At 44.1% G+C, this 17,388-nt stretch overlaps 1 protein-coding gene across 2 annotated transcripts in view; it reads right to left on the bottom strand.

The window, feature by feature from the left end:
- SLIT3 (slit guidance ligand 3) overlaps positions 1 to 17,388 on the bottom strand; it is a 469,515-nt gene that overhangs the window by 189,208 nt on the left and 262,919 nt on the right. The gene's annotated exons all lie outside the window — the stretch shown is intronic.

Below are 17,388 nucleotides of genomic sequence, written 5' to 3'. Positions count from 1 at the left end.
GGGCACTACTGGATTCAACAGAAGCCAAAGGACTCCAAAGGAGACTTTCTATTGATTTCCAAAGGAYGGGGATTGGATTCAGGCAGAATGGAGAGTGACAGTGAGCTATGGTAACTGCGGGCACAGGACGTATCCTTCTCTCGCAGTGCAATTCTTCATCTGGATGCTGAAAGCTTAGCATTTGCTGTCTGATTCGGCAATTCAAATATATTTTTAGATTTTGGAAAATATTTCTGTTTAATAGACAAGGCATTATTCCAGTCACACCCAGTATTGCACCTCATAAAATAGCAGAGAGAAGGGCCAAGCTTTGCCCCCAATAAACAAAGGTTTCCCATGATTCGCCAACAAATTATACAGCCTCCGCTGCCAAGAATCCCTAGCTGGTGCTGAATTAATAAATTCCTTATACACAAATTTCAGGGATAATGCTAGCAGATAGTTACTGTGCAAATGACTTCTTAATATATTATTTCATTGATATTTAAATGTTAACCATAACGAAGGCAAAAAGGCAATAAAGCATCTATGATAACAGCAATTATTTCAGGACAAAGAAAGCCAAAGGCTGCTGCAAAGGGCGCTAATTGCCAGTGAACCCTCTGCATTACAGCCAGGTTGTAGCTGAAGGAACTGAACCCGGTTGTGCTGACTCTGCCCAGGGCGCAGCTCGGGCRCAGCGAGAGCCTTTGGCATTTGCACGGGGACGGTGCAAGCAGACAGAGCAGGGCGCTACGGCACTCGCAAAGCTTTCTGTCATGCACAGGACGCCTTCCCAGCAAGGAGTTTTATGAGCATGAGTCCTGACAGGGATAAATGCACATTAYGCTAGTGTATTTAACATGCGATGGGAAAAAATAAAACTCTGCTCCAGCTGCCTGTTAGCTGCATCAAGGTGCCATTCTCATTTCCATCCAGCTAAGACTTAAGTGCACAGAAAAAGATGCACAAGTATCCAGACGCTACGAGAAACAGAAGACTTCCAGAATCTCCAGACACCTCCAAAATCACATGGGGAAACTTGCATCCTGCCAGGTTCTCCCCAGTCTTGCACCTCCCATTTCTTCCAGAGCCCAGTGCACCCACATGCCTTGAAAATGTGCTGTCCTCTCACTTAGAAGCCCTCTCCCTGGAAACTATTCACATCTGAGATGTTGAATCAGCAAACTGTGCTTATAGACAATATTATTTATGCCAGCAAACCTCCCACCTTGGGACGTGATCTTTGTCAGATCTTGCAAGCTAAGCAGAAGCACACTGCAGCCGTGCTAAGGATCCTCCACGGACCACTTGGAAGATGCATAACGTGGGATTGGCAAGCGTACAGGTGGTACGTCCGCCACTGGTGAGGACTCTCTTCGATTTACAACCCCAGAGGAACTACTTGACGACCCCACTTCTCTGCCAGTAGCCCACACTGGTTAGAGGCACACACGGAGCTGCTTCCTTCCAGGCAAAGAATAAAACTGATTTATTAATGACTAACCTTTTTTTTTTTTTTTTTTTGAGAAGAAGGAATGTTAGCTCTACAATCCAATCCTTTCTAACATGCTCTGGGTGACCCTGCTTGAGCAGGTAGGTTGGACTAGATGATCTTCAGAGGTCCCTTCCAGCCTTACCCATTCTGTGATTCTGTAATTTGAAAAGTTACCTGCCTCCTTCCTCAAACTTCCTGTGCAAGGTCACATGCAGGTGCGTTTATACTCTCTTCTGACATGCTCCAAATTCTTGTATACCACTGTAGTTCACTGACAGAGAGTTGCTAATTCTACATTAAATGTGCTTACACTAAAATCACCAGCTTGCAGAAATGCCAGGCATGTTTTGTACAATATTTGTGCCACATTTTATACTCCTTTCTCCATCCTCTTGAACAGGAATAGATGTATTCAGGGCTAGACGAGAATCAAACAAAATTTCTACTCCTAAAGCTAAAAGAAAGCACAGAAATTTTATGGAAGATACTTCGAAAAAAAAAAAAAGAGAAAGGAATTAAATTCTGAACCTTATTATTAATACAAGTATTTGTATTTGAAAAAAAAACTGTGAAATCTAAGCATATCTTCATATTCTTTGGACAAACTCAGAAAAAAGAAATCCCAGGCTGTCAGATCAATAGTCAAACCCTGCCAAATCCTTAATTTACAGAGTACACAGAGATTTTGTTTCTCTTACTTGAAATTAAACTAAGGACATAACTAAGAGCATATAATGGATGCCAGAATAACTGGTGGCTTGTTCAACTGGAATAATAATACTGTCACTACAATACACCTACCCCCTTTTTGTACAACATAAAACAGTAATAGTCAATGTTTTCCAGTCATGTTTCAAGTGGGAAAATATATAGAAGGGTCTGTTTTACTACCACACAAATAACATTGCTTGATGACAGTAATTAAATAATATCCGACATATCCCAGGTTAAAAAAGTTATGGGATCCTATGTTAACATGGGTAAAAGCCAAAAAATGCTATACAAATAGCTGTATCTCTAAATGCAAGACATATTCATAATGTCCTATGCTACTAGCTGTATTTATATATGTATATATATATACGTATTTTTTATATATATGTATATACACACATATCAATATAGATCAATATCATATCCACAGTGATACGCTCGTTAACTTATAATCTGAATTGATAAAAATGAAAAGGGAAATGGAAAATACGCCCTGCTAGGCCAGACCTGAAGACACTCTTTGGTTTCTGAACACAGCAGAGGYTGCTCATCTTTCACATTCCACTCCTGCAGCTGATTAGCACAAACAGCTAATCAAATTGAGAAATTATATGGTAGATTAGATTTCTGATTAACACTTTTCCCCAAGCCTTAATAAGCACCTACCATAGTAACCAGAGGTCTGCAGCGGTGGCCATTCAGCTTTCTGATGCACACCAGGCTGCTTTTGTGTCCCATTTGACCGACACCAGGACGTTGCAGCATTTGCAAAATTTTCAGCTTCAAAGAGGAGGAAGAAATTCTGAAATTTCCCACACAAATATAAATATATATAGGAACATGTTTAAAATCAAGATATATGCTGCCAAGTAGTAATAGGTAAATGGACCAAGAGACCTGAAAAGGAGCCAGTTCATTTAGTGTATTTCTTCTTTTTGAATATCTTCTGCCTTTAGGCACTAGAGATTTCTTATAGGCTCTGTAAAATAGGAGATTTGCTAGCATAAACCTTGCAAACCACACTCTTCGCTGGGCATTGCCTACTTCCACGTGTCCTTGGGCTGCACTCACCAGTAAAGGGGCACACGTATTGTTTTTTCCCAGCTTTAAACTCTCTCGCCACATTGCAGAAAGAAGAAGGTGCTGAATTACCTCTCCATACGATAAACCTGCTGGAGAGCGAGACTTTGAAATGTGGGATTTGGTCCTGGAGCCGAAACGCAGCCCGGCGAGGCTGGTGGGGAGCCGCTGCAGCGCGGGTAGCACTAACAAGTCCAGCATTTCCTTCTGTCTCCTTCAATTACCCCTCGGCTTCATCACAGGGCTCTTGCCGGCTGCATATGTCATCTGCGTGTTGTGTGTCCACAACACCATGTAATTGGGCCTAATGCAAGATGATTATCTATGTGCATGCAATGGAGAGCTACGCACGGGGTATCTGCGGGCTTGTAGCGCTCCCGGGAGTGAATTACGGTCAGGCTCCCCGATTACCGCTTCTCCCATAACTGCCRAGGCTGCCAGGCTTGCTATCCCCAGTGCAACTATGCACACAGTAAATGAGACTGGGATGTTTATTAAGACTTGGCCAAGGCAGCTCCAAGCATAATCAAAGCTCTCATGTAAACAGTTTCCCTGATAACGCTATTTGTGAACTGATGCCGGAAGGACGGAGCAGCTCAGCCCAGGTCCCTGGTGGGGCCGGGAGGGGAACGCAACCGTCCGGCCCTGGCAGGGTAAGGAAGATGACTTCTTCGAGATGCCAAAGCCTGGGGGGGGGGGATTTGGATAAATAAAAATGTGTGAAAGGATCTTTCCACAGCGTACTTGGGGCCTGACACCGTCAAACTCACGCAAGGTAAGTTAGACATCTCCATCAGTATYTATGCACTTAAACAAGAGAATCTCAGGGTCTGCCTGAAATACTGGAGACCAAATGTGTCTTCAGGTGACTGCATCAGCAGCAAAATATAGYGCTAATTGCGACCGAGCCTTAGACCTACATGTTAGCCCTTTCATATTACTTGCTCTTAGACCTCTACCTACAGAAAAGGCTGTTGCAAAGGGAAGGGGAAAAGTCTGTTCCCCGTACTCACACAGGTTAAGCCAGGCAGTGATTTCCTTAAATTTCAATTTTAGTTAGTTATAGGGTGAATGTTTCTTACAAAAAGAACAGGAAAATACAGCAAACAGCTGTATATGGAGAGAGGCAGCCATCAGTAAAGGACGCCTTCAACATCAGACCAAAGAAATTCCCGGCAGGAAGGACAGAACTAGATGGTCCAGCTGCGGTAGGACAACTTCGGACCGCTTCCAGCCCTTAGGCACAGCTGGGTGATGCTGGCGGCTGGGGCAGTTTAGCAACTCCAAAACCAGAATCTAAATCTATTTTTAGTAGTTAAACCAAGACTTGGCACTTGAGTTTTATCCACTGCCGTAATTAATGTTCGTAATTAGCTTGAAGACTGTGGGGTGAAAGGAGCCATATTTTCATTACTTGCAGAGTGCTATTTTTCACATAGGTCAAAAAGAATTTGCATTACATGAAATATTTATGACTTCTTGAGGCCTTTGATGGAAAAGTAAAATGGCTTTGGCACTCGATCCCCCAGCACTGAGCAGCAGTCCTCACCCTCCACCTTCGAGGCGCCCCAGAATAGCTCTTGCTAGGCAAGGTCCCAAACGCCACGGGATCTCGTCCGATCTTTGGTCGGTTCAGAGTGCCTCTTGTGCTCGGTCCCTTCATCTCCCCCCAGACTGCTTAAATTAAAGCCCACAACCGCCRCGTGGGCATATAATGAAAGCAACTGATGCTGCACTGATTAATCCATCACTCTCAGCTGTTAGGAAACATAATGATCTCACATGGGGCCTTATTCGCTGTCGTGCAGCCGCTGCGCTCTGAGCTGACACCGCAAATTAGCAGCAAAAGCAATAGCAGCTGCGCTTGTGTCTCAATATTTGCACCCAACTCAAAAGTGAGTTGGCATTACACAAGTGCTATTTTTAAGCACAATGTTAGTCCAGACAAATCATGTTCTAAATAGTCACCAGGTATCATGGAAAATCAACAGAAATAAATAAAAATAACCAGTTGCCAATTTGTGATTTCTATTCTACTATTAGACTTTTGCTGATGTGCTCATGCATGTGCTCATACATGTTCGCACTGCAGYAACACAAGAGCCTCAAGCTTCATTACCTTGGGAAGCTGACTTTAGAAATATAGCTGGTCAAAAGGATGCAGAGATAAGAAAATGTTCTTTTTAGAAACGTATGAAAACATAAAATAACTAAGGTTATTATGGAATTATGGATAAAACTGGCAGCAATGTTTCCTAATACAATTGCCTGATCCTTCCCCTTCTATGGCTAATTTTCATTTGCATGTAACTTTCAGATTTTAACTGGTTAAGCTTATTATATAAAGGCCAGATGTCTGTGGCATCTTGATTTTTTTTTTTCAGGGAGGAAGTGAGATTACTTTTAAAAACACGATGCTTTGGAGAAATTGTTGTTGTGATAACAAATTCTGGTAATCTCCCTTTAAAAAAAGAAGATTAAAAAATACCTGTTGCATCTCCAAGCACCAAGCTTCCCTCTGTCACGGCTTGGACTTTTGCCACRCTGTTGGTCTGCACTTGCCTATGGTGACAGCCTTGGGGGACACGGTCCTGTAGTGGCAGCGTGAAGTCACCCTGCGCCTGGCCCTGCCCGGGCTGGGTGCAGGGACCGGCGTGGCYGGGAGCTGGGCCAGGAGCCCAGAGGGGAGGACAGGGCTGGAGCCGACCAACCGGCCAGGCAAACAGTGAGGACACTGGGATGAGGAACAGGGGCTACAAAAAACCATACAGGACCGTACAACCAAAGATTGCACGTGGGACACACCTGAGAGCAAAATCAAGGTTTCTGGAAACCAGCGTCCAGCAGCTGATGGTGAAGCCTTTCTGGGGTTATCCGAACCTCGGCATTTATGTGCTGCATGTGCACACAGTTATCGCTCTGCCTGAATTCACTTCCTGATGCCAACACATGAAGAAGTAAAATAAACTAAAACAGGATAAAGTGAGGTAAAAGAGAAYGAGATAAGACAAGGTAGTGTAAGATAAGATAAGAGTTATATGGAAAAGAGTATACAGTTAATTTAGGTGGTGGATTTTAGGTGCAAAGTCAAAAAATGGCATTCACATGGTCTTACGTGAAATGTCTTCCCACTTGCCTTTAAGGAGGTCTCCACATTCTGTATAAAGAAAGACATTTTCCCACACTAGCCTATCATCTCCATTAGTTGCACCTAATACATGTACCAGTTGCCTCTCTCCTTTTTTTCCAATGCCCGTGCCCAGTGAGGACTGAAAAAGCTTTCTTTTTTTTTTTTTTTTTTTTTTTTTTTTAACAGAAAGTTCACATAGGTGTTCAATCTCTCACATAACATGCTAATTCTAGGCAAAAACTAGATTCAAAATTCAGTCCAGCCTGAATAAAAAATTTATTTAAAAAAGCATCACTGCAAGGACAAAAGAACACAGACTGAACTTACTTTGCTGCTATTTTATTTTTAAATTAAAGATTCTCCAAAGACCTATTTTTCTAAACTCAAAAATGGCAAAAGAAATACTGTCTTTACTTATCTTTGAATCAGGAAATTTTCTCAAATCTTTGCTCAAAAGCAACACATTCTTCAGTACAGCGTATTGGGAAAGACAGCACTGCAGCTCTATGTACAGCCATGATGTCCTTTAGGATTTGGACTCAGAGAAGGAAAAGCACTTCTGCAAATACTGAGCACATTTTACAACGTCAGCGTGGTTTTGATGCTTCTCTTACGGTAGCCAGTTTCCAGATTTGACATTATTTGCCTAGGACAACTGGGAACAAGTCCAGCTACATATCACCCAAACCACTGAATTCAGTGCAAATCCTGTTGCTGACTTCAGCCAGCAGTGAAGCTAGTCCCTGCAATCTACTTGCTTAGGCGCAGATTTTTTCAGAACAGAACTGAATTCAATTTCAATTTTTTTTCCCCTGCTTGAGCCGGGGAGTTGGACTACATGATCTCCAGAGATCCCTTCCAACCTCAACCATTCTGTGTGATTCAACTCAATTTGAATATCTAAAATTTGTTCAATCCTTTCAAAATTTCTSCTCTGATGAATTAATGTAATTAAAATAATAAAAGAAATATATGGCTTTACTTAATATAAAGTAATTGTTAGACAGCTACGCTATCTTTTTAGGTTATGCAGAGGTCACTTCTGCTGAACACCGAGCGTGCTGCCTTAACCTCCGCAAGCTTGTCAGGTGCTGCAGTTTACAGAGTCCATGCTGCTCCTGCCAGCGTTAATGGAAACTGGACTGCGTTCTCGACAGATAAAGAGGTCTGAAATCCTACCGGAACGCATCTATCAAAAAGATGAAAAAGCATCAACAGTACAGAGCCGTTTCATACAAACCTTAAGTCCGATGCATCAGCGCTTCAGCAAAATCGAGCGGATTCTCAGGTTCCCGCCTGAACGGTTCTTTCCGTTCAGTCCTGCCCGATGCAAGGACAGGCCGACAAACCCAACGCRGTTCAAACTCACGCAGTCCGCTCGATATTTGAAAGGAGCAAGCAACTTTTGCCATTTCTACAGCAAAAGGCTGAAGGCATTGAATGATGGATATTTCCATCAGCAAGGTCTGGGGACGAAATCAGCCGAACGCTAGACTTTTTTCAGGATTCCACCAAGAAAGATTCTAAAGAAATTGATTAAATTTGGATCAGAAAGCAAAAATATTATTCCTCAAAACTGTGYTTTAATTTATCCCATCCTGAGGACGTTGCAATTTTAGTGCCATAACCTAACGGAAAAAGCATCTGTTCTGATAGACTTCCCTGCCATAATGAACATATCCTTTTCACACCTTTTTGGTAAAACATACCCAGTAGCAGAAAAGCCACTGCAAGTGGTAGACAGAGCCCAGTTGTCTTTTCAGACTTAAAGAAAGTGATAATAAACGGACTTTGCACCCCCTGAAAAGGGTTATGCTCCGTTAAACCTCACTGGGACTCGCGCGTGCCAGGCTGCTGCCGCAGTGCGGCACCGCTGGCGCGCTGCGGACCCCGGCGCGCTCCACGCCGCCCGCTAGGACCGAAGCGGGGACGAGTCGCCACATCCCACGTACGCAGCAGCAAAAACACAACAAGGAATGCAGAAAGGGGCCGTGCGGAAGCCCTTCTCGCAGGCGGCGTGTGCTGCGCACCCAGAGGGGTACCCAGGCCAGCAGGCGCACCTCTCCCTGGGCGCTCGCAGCAACCTGCCCGCAGCGTTCGGGCGTCAGCACAAAAGGATGCTCGGCATCCACGAAGAGCGCATTGCCAGAACACTTTTATTTCTATTGCCCCCTGACCGTTGACCTACCGAGTCTTGCAGGAAAATAATCCACCTCCCTCCCACCGCCAGAGCAGCCCCCCGGGCTCCACCGCCCCGCTGCTCCCGAGAGCATCGGCGTTGCCACCGCCGAGGGTGGCCAGAGGACACCCCAGAGAGCTCCCAGCAGGGTGGCGATGGACATGGTGCAGCAAGGAACCGCAAAGGATATCCTCAACTTCTGACAGCGGTCAGAGGGAGGGGAAGGAGCAAACCTTTGAAAGCGGGAATGCCCCATGGGCAAGAGAGGCAGAGAGGTGCCCAGGCGCAGAATCGCTTCACGTTCTCACAGTACGTGATGTCCTCGCAGTCAACCACACATGCTAGAAATGCAAAGTTAATACACAGGCTAATATAAATCCACATGAATGAAACAGGAGGTATGTGATACACACATTCTGCGAATTTAGACCGGCATGTTTGAACAGTTGCTCAGGAAAAGTTATCGTTATCCACGAAATAGATGTTGCTGAAAGAGCAAAGCCAACACCTAGTTCCTGGACATGGGCAATTACATGTTTCTGGGTGAAGCTGGAAAGGGATCTGTTTTCCATCAGCAAATCGACATTGCGTTTTTCTTTTACTAATACATTAGACAACGCTTGCATGCATCACACAAGAAAAAGGTTATTCAATATGTTTAAAATCACCTATCTTTTCAATTTTTAAATTTCTCCCAAATGCCACCTGCCCATGAGAAGCAGCAATACCTGTTTATACGCATGCATGAATATGCGATACACCAAGAAACCATAACAGTTTGAATATCAGGTACTCACAGCGTTTCACTTGCGTTCAGTCCACAGAGGGAAAAAGCGCAAAATAAAACATACACAGAAAAGAATTCGGCGYGACCGTGATCTGGGCAGGACTCTTCTACAGCGCAAGCAGCAGCTGAGCAAGAGGAGCCCGGCGCTCCGCGCCTGTCCCTCCGTAACACCGGCGCTCGGGCAGGCGGCGCGCAGCTGCCATCGCGGACGGTCCGTCCTGCTCAGCCCCGGCCCTGCGAGGCGGCAGCGGCTGTCTCGCAGCCCGAGTGGACCCAACCCTTTTAAGACACCGCTGAAATTGCGCGAGGAGCCAGTAAGAAGCGCGGGGGCGCGCAGAGCGGACGAGCCCCCCTCGCCAGAGCCCGCCCAGCCCGCGGCCCGCGCGAGCCGTCGCAGAGGTGCTGCATTGCGGCACTCCATCGATTGCCGTCAGCAAGCCCAGCGCCGAAGCCCCCGAACACCACCCGCCTTCCCGGCCTCCCTGCGTCGCCACCAAGGAAGCACTTCTGGTGGCCACCACAGTGCGAGGCTCTCGTGGCCTGGGAGGCACCAGCCGCTCTGCCCCACCGCAAAGACCTGGGTCAGCAGGCGCCACGTCCCTTCAGCAGAGCCACACCGCAAGCGCCTGCCACAACGTCCTCCTCCGTTGTACCCTCGAGTACATCCCACTCTCAACCACGGTCTGGCAATCGCAAACCGCAGCCATCTCACACCAGTTAGCGCTCTAAGCCAAGAGGGGTGCGTGCCGTCCCTAACGATTATCGGCACTGGTATTCTTTATTTCCTTCAGTTTGGCCATCTCATCTGATGCTCTTTCAACTGACCAGACCGTTTTTCTGAGATATCTCTAAACTACTCAAGAACCACATTGTATACCACCGGAAAAGTTTCTGGCTAACCTTATATTGTTTTAAAATCCATTGATTCTAGGGATCCGCAGATGCCTCGGGCACGGACATCCATCATCCATATTACTGAACCAATGCATACACACTATTCCCTCCAAAACAGAACTTGGAAAACGAAATTCAGGCAGGATCCATCTAGTTAATACGAAATTGCTTCATTTATGACAACAGAACGGCCAYAGAAGTTGTGATTATTGGATTTCAGATTACTTTAAAATTGTCTTACTCTTCCATCCCTAACATAGCTCTTTAATTTTTCATTTCCTTAACACAGAACTGGATATGCTAAGTGAAGCCTAATTTAAATTAAACATATATTTTTTCAAAGTTTTTAAAAATTATTCTTCCTGTATTTAACCATAACATACAGGTATAATTAAATCTTATCTATTATTTTCATCACACGTATGTTAGGTATCATAYGCACTTATATATACTGATATGATACGCATACCGCTGAGAGCAGCAGAAATTAGAACCACACTATTTGATTTTAGACCAGGAAAAGCTTCCACATATGCAATCTTCCAGGTGCAAACGAAATCACCCATTTGATTTGCAAGCATGGTATCTACACACTGTCATTCTAATTTCCAATTTACTGCAGGTACAGTAATGTTGTCCAAGCTAAACATTCTGGAAAAAACTAACACCAAATAACTTATAGCACCCTGTTCCCAACACAGGGGCAGTTTAAGGATAATTTTAGACATGGTGCTTGTAGTGGTAGACCAACAATTCTGGTACACAGAGCTGCTGTCCTGCTGAAATTTCTATTCTCAGAGGGTCCTCTCTGCTATGAAGACCAAGTCCAGCTCTGTCTACGTTGCTCTACCAGCAGAGCGGACGCACCTCAGAGCAAGCACGAGTTCCCACGCTTGTCACCACCCGGGGACTCCGAACGGTCCTGGGGCGCACTGAGGACGCCCTGCTGTATTCGATGCCAATATTGCAGAGACCTGAGCCGCGCAGGCATGCAGCCTCCTCCCCGGCCACAGAGGCCTTCTAAACGCTGGTGGGACAACACCCTGCAGCCACAGCGTGGTCAACCAGCTGCTTGGGTGAGTCGCACAAATGCTGAACTGCAGATTTCGGCATAAAATGGCTAATCGTACGCCTTGAACTTGTTGCCTCTGCTCACACTCTGCCATCACCTCAGCGTCGCCCACAAGGAGCGTCATTCCCATCACAGCTCAGCCCCCGGCTAAGGTGTGCGGCGGCATTTCCGCATTAAACCTACAGCAGGGTGTCCGCAGGATTAGGTTGCTCACATTCATTTGACTTTCAACAGTCATGCGCTTGCTCTACATCTTTTATATCACCGATGAAGGAACTATATTAGTCAAAGGGGAGGGAGGGCAAGTCACAAGATGAACAGAGCACGAAAATGAAACAATTAAAGCCGTGGGAGAGGTTTGCCAAAATCCCTACGTCTCCTAGAGTTTTGACATTGGAGTCTCTCAGAGCAGCGACTGCAGCGCCAATAAAGGGCTTATGCTATGCAAGCCATAAAATTGGGCTTCCTTAAAAAGCACGTTGGTTAGTGATTCATAAAACTAATAACTCTCATCTGGCGCTGCTCTTATCTTGGTAAGGTCTGCAGTCTGGAGGGCTCCAGGCTACTCTTAAAGGGAATAACCTACAACCCTGGTGGGAGTAGGAAAGGAGAATGAGCACAGCACTCAAAAGCTACCTATGCTCCAGGGAGGAAAAAAAAATCCATCTTTTCTAAATATATAATATAATTAGGCATCCACACTGAGGATGGACAGAAGCGTTCATCAACTTGCTGGGACATGCCTGGAATACTGCAGGATTAGCAAAATTGCTGATCAATGAACATATGCAAATATGCTCTCACCATAAAAAAGAGTTACATTACATCTCTAACAGGCATCAGTGATTTTCACAGGGGCCCTCTCTTGCCCACTCCTATTTTATCTCAGCTGGGCTTTGATATAAAGCCTGTCACTGCGGTGCCATCTGGATAGTGTTCCTCTCGCTACGCTGTACTTCCAGCCTCACATTTTGTAATACGCTGTAGAACAGGGGTTATCTGAGATTTCATTTCCATATCTTGAGCAATGATGCTAGATCTCCCACTGACATGTATCAGCAAATAAAAACACTCCCTTTCAAGCAACCATGTATGCACCCCCTTTTTCCTCCATCTACTCTTCAGGCTAAYTATGCATCTAATTTCATCAAGGTCTATGGGGTGCAGTAGCTTTCTAAAAGTTCTCTAGAAAAAGGCATTTTTATAGTTCATCTCATTTCCAATTGATTTATAAAATGGAAAAATTTTCCTGTAAYAGCAGCCAGGTTCTTCACGAGCATCTCTCTTTTACCTTCAGACACACCAGGGAAGCGGAGCAGAGCTCTGCTTGGGCATGGGCAGGGCACAAACTGCTGGGCCTTCCTGTAACGCCTGCAGGTGCTCCGGACAGGTAATGCCCTGGAGACAGGTGGAAATTATCGGTTGTCCACTGATACCTCTGTACTCCAGGAGCACCAGGTCTTGGCTGYGAAGCCTTTATTCTTATAATAATTCTTATCTTTATTCTCCCTCTGGCATATGTTGACTTCCTGTGACACAAGCTCCRTGGACACTCTTAGAAAAGCCGAACTCGTTGTCCTGTGTTTCGGGAATTCAATTACTCATACCCTGCCACTAGTTATTYGCTTTCGTTTTGTTTTTATAACATGCATTATGCACATGCAGACTGATAAAATAATTAAGGATTTTTAATTCATTTAATTCATTTATACTTATTTGAGCTACCATACACSCTTAGGTTGAAAAAAACCCAACACCAATCATTCTAGTTTTACTGTGTGTATGTATGAATAAGTAAAACAGCTATGTATAGCATTTTTAATAAAAATCTAATTTTCACTATTGTATTTAGGTATCTTGGTGTTGGTTAGGAATGCAACCTACAGAGTTCAAATTTAATCCTGATTGCCTCAACCAATCATAATTTCCAGTAAAACAGAGAAGAAARTCACATTTCTGTGGCATTTTCAAGCTTTCATTAAGCAATGACATCTCATATATTTAGAATTATGTCATGCCTTTAGCTCCCTGCCTCTCCAGGTTGGGAAAGCAAATAAAAGTCTTTCCATCTRGTTAAGATATGCCCAGAATAGCATTTTGCAAATAAGTAAAACTGACTCTRTAACTGAGTATTCAGCATACAGAAGACAACCAGAGGAAAAACTAAATCCTGGCTGCAACACAAAATACCGATTCATGTCCATAACATCTCTTAGTAGTTTGTTAAGACAGAAAATATTGTGTATTAGAAGTATATTCACTCATGATGTCTCAATCCGAAATTGCGCAGCTTACTAAACTTTCATGAGACAATCATTAAAGGAGAAATGTATGGGCATGAAAAATGAAAGCATTAACACGTTCTTACTCCACTTATAAAACACTTACTGCCAATGGATGCTTTTACACAACATACCCCATGTACATAAGAACCACGAGACGCAAACTGGAACAGGCCCAGCGGRTTGCACCGTGTTCTTCACCACGCAACACAGGCTGGATGCAAGTTGCAAAAAAAATAATGCAATGCACTTGTAGCTGTGTGCTTCRGGGGGCCTGCCAGGGAGGCAGTGCAAAGAGCGAGGCAGAAATATTTGGACAGAAAAGGATATATTCATCCTTGGTATAACTATTTTAATTTCTAATACTCCCCTTATTATTTTTCATTTTAAGATTTCAGGGATGAAAGTATGGTGTGTTTTCATTTACGTTTACATTTTACAACCTAAAAAAAGGGGGGGTTGCTATTATCTTGTTTGGGTTATTTTAACTTCAAATATTTAGGGTTCGTTTGGAATTGAAGTTATGGTCTAAACTTGACGTGGATATTTGGGTCATCGAGCCTGTTCTTCCTCAGCATTAACTGTGAGCGCAGTGTCACGATTTTCCGCCCTAAAGGGGCCGGAGCTGCAGGGCAGACTCCCAYGCGCAGGTTGTTGCTACAGGCTCCTAACGATACAGTCAGCCTTCATCCACTCATTTCAAAGAGCAGGTGAACTAGCAAAGAGGATTTTCAGGCTTTGTCCATGATTCGAAAGCTTTGACGTCTGGGACAGGAGATACTGCATGAATGCAAGCCGAGACCTCCGTTAATTAGCCTGATTACCAACAAACTCAAACCTCAGCCATTCACCACTAGCTCTGCACATTAAGAATTCATTTGTTGTTATCTTTTTTTAGACACTAACAACAGTCTTTTTAGGATAAGTTCTTGCTATGATGAACATCTTCTGAGCGGTAAGCTTTCTTGCAGAAAATCTGCAACGAACAACAAGTGTTCAAGCTCCCAGTCTCGTAGCTAACATTATAAACTGGGAGGGAAAACAGCTTTTACAACATAACACGATGAAAATGCTGCGGAAAAGCTGCCGGCAATGGCTCTTAATACTTCCTATGCTGTCCCCATGGCACCACTGCCATGTCACCGTGCTGTTTTCAAGCTGTTGCAGTGAGATAAAATAATAATAAGTAAATTAAAAGGGGTTGCTGCTAAATTGAGTTCTGTGTCTTACTGAGAAACGGATCCTAGAAATACTATTACCGTCCAGCACTTCCCGATGGCAACAGCAGGATCATCAACTCAGGATTAACAGTTCATCCAGTTTAACTGGGCACGTTGAGTCACTTTGGAATTAATTCCTTTTGCTCAAGTATCCTATGGGATGGATGGCGAAATTCTGAGCTCCGAAAGAGTTTTAGCTCCTCCGCACCATCACTCTGGACATCGGACTATCAAGCCATGTGCTAATGCATTTCTAATCCGTGAAGGATCTGAACGTCTTACCGTCACACCCCACAARGAACACTGGACAATTACTCGGAAGAATTTTTGTTTTGTTTTTTAATAATCTTAACTTTCTTACAGCTACACTAATAAATATTTCTCAATAATACTGCTATTACTACACAGGGCCACAGGATATAAGTAAAAATTAAGTGMAGCAGAGCAGAAAACATGTTCCTTCCAAAAATGACACTTCAGCCAGTGTCATTTTTCATCAATTTTCCTCGAGTTTTCTGCACCTTTCTATTCTGACAGGTCATGATTTATTTAGTAACTTTTGTCAACTTTCACAAACGCATGCCACTTTCATGTTTTATTATGGTTTGAGTGGTTGCGCACACCTTCSTGTGTCCTGAAATGCAAGGACAAGCCTAACGAAATATGCTTTATTTTCTTATAAAAAGGGGGAAAGGAAGTACGTCAACAATAAAAATCCCCACCTCATCGAYGGATAGAAATAAAGCCTTTACAGGAAGCTGTACAGAAAACTTAATGCAAAACAAAAAACCCAGCCCCAATCCAAAACTTGCAGAGGAACGGTATTGAGGTAAGTGTGCCTGCCCTGCACGTCGCTTCTCAGCCTGTGGGCAAAGACGATCAGCGGAAGGCACCAAAGCACTCTGTTCTCAACATTTCCGCAGGCCTGTTTATCCAGATCCTGCAGTCACTGCTCGTGCTGGGCACCTGCACTACGGTCGCCATCGGTCAGACCACAGGATCAGGGACATGTTTTGGGACAACTGAAGCACTGAAATTCATAAACGGAGAAGTGATCTGAAGACTGCATCTGCATCGGGGGCCAAAGTCAGTCACAGGGTCTGATCCAAGCTTCAGCTGGAGTTAGCGACTCATTGCACTGCCCCCAAGGATAATCCTGGTAGCACCAAACCATGCTAAAATATGTTCAGAGTAGTGTAATTTATTACGAATTTCACTCTTGTTTTCATTTCTGGCTCTGCACTGTTTGTTGGTGTAGGAACTTATTTAGAACACTGAAAAAAAAATGAAAGTAGTAAACTAGAACTATGTGCTTGACAACCAGAAATAAATAATACGGACCATGGAGAGCTCTTTATTTCCAGGGTAATTGCGTAACTTCCTTGGGTTCCCACACCTACCTAAGCACCAAGCTTCTTACGCTAATGGTTTCTGAGGGATACAAGTTGAATGAAAAACRCAGTACAGAAACAAAAAGTGCTTTAAAAAATTTCTGGCATTTTGTCTCTGCCCCAAGTAATCTATAGAATTTAGGATGTAAAGAYGTAAGCCTGGGGAGAAGAGATGCAGAAATTAGATGCTTAAGAAAGGTCACAAGATTTCAGTCAGTCAGATAAAAAATACACCTTTTGGTACCCTTGCAAACTGTTCAATTAGATAACTTGGATAAGAGCTTTTGCCAGAATGATTAGCTACTTGCTACATGTTACATTACAAGTTAAAATATATCTGTATAAAATATACATAGCAAGCTGTGCTCTGAAATATTATCTGAATGTCCTTTGGTTTCACTTGTTAATACTCTTTGATGGTTCAAAACGCTTTTAGTTTTTAACGGTTATGACTGTCGTACAACCGAAGATACTATATCCTCTGGGACATTAAGCAAATTTATTTTGCTTGAGAAACACAAATGCTCAAACTTTCTTCGGAGAAAAGCTCAAGGAAAATTTCATACTAAGTTGGAAGTATACAGCTCAAATTTTCTGACTGCAAGAACAATACCTTTAGAAATAAACTGTATCAATCTATTTTCTCATCTGTTAGAATTAAGACTGATTTCTTTTCTCTAGCAGTTATGTCTGTGCTGCAAATCAAAAATACATAAAAGAACTGATCATGATGTATTTTATACAGGCAGAAGAAATCCTCCTCTTCCACCTACCCACAACTGCTATGGAATTAAGCAACGATAAGCAGAGGAGGCAGATGAACCAATTCAACATTCCCTGGGTGCTAGGGAGCTGAAACGCATCCCCAGCAACTTTCCCAGAGCCTGCAGAATTCACTGCGAGACCCGGCGGGTCCCACGGTTTTCCAGCCTGCCCTAGCCAAAGTTACAGCACAGTCCGGCGTCAGCGGAGGACGGATTCACCCCCGGCAGGCATGGGAAAACAGGCGAGAAGAGAGGGACCAGGCCAGCTTTAGAGGGGCCGGGACCTCCTTGCTTCCCTCCCTTCCGCTCCACGCTGCTCAGCCTGGCAGACGAGCGAAACCTCGCAGCGGCAGCGCGTCGTTTCTCCGCGAAACGCGAAGAGCGGCTCCGGGCGCCGC

This window comes from Rhea americana, unplaced genomic scaffold, assembly GCF_003343005.1.
Source record: "Rhea americana isolate MKP2758 unplaced genomic scaffold, rheAme1 scaffold_150, whole genome shotgun sequence".
Classification (NCBI taxonomy): Eukaryota; Metazoa; Chordata; class Aves; order Rheiformes; family Rheidae; genus Rhea; species Rhea americana.
The sequence above is the reverse complement of the archived record's forward strand: the minus strand, read 5'-3'. Positions and strand labels throughout refer to the sequence as shown.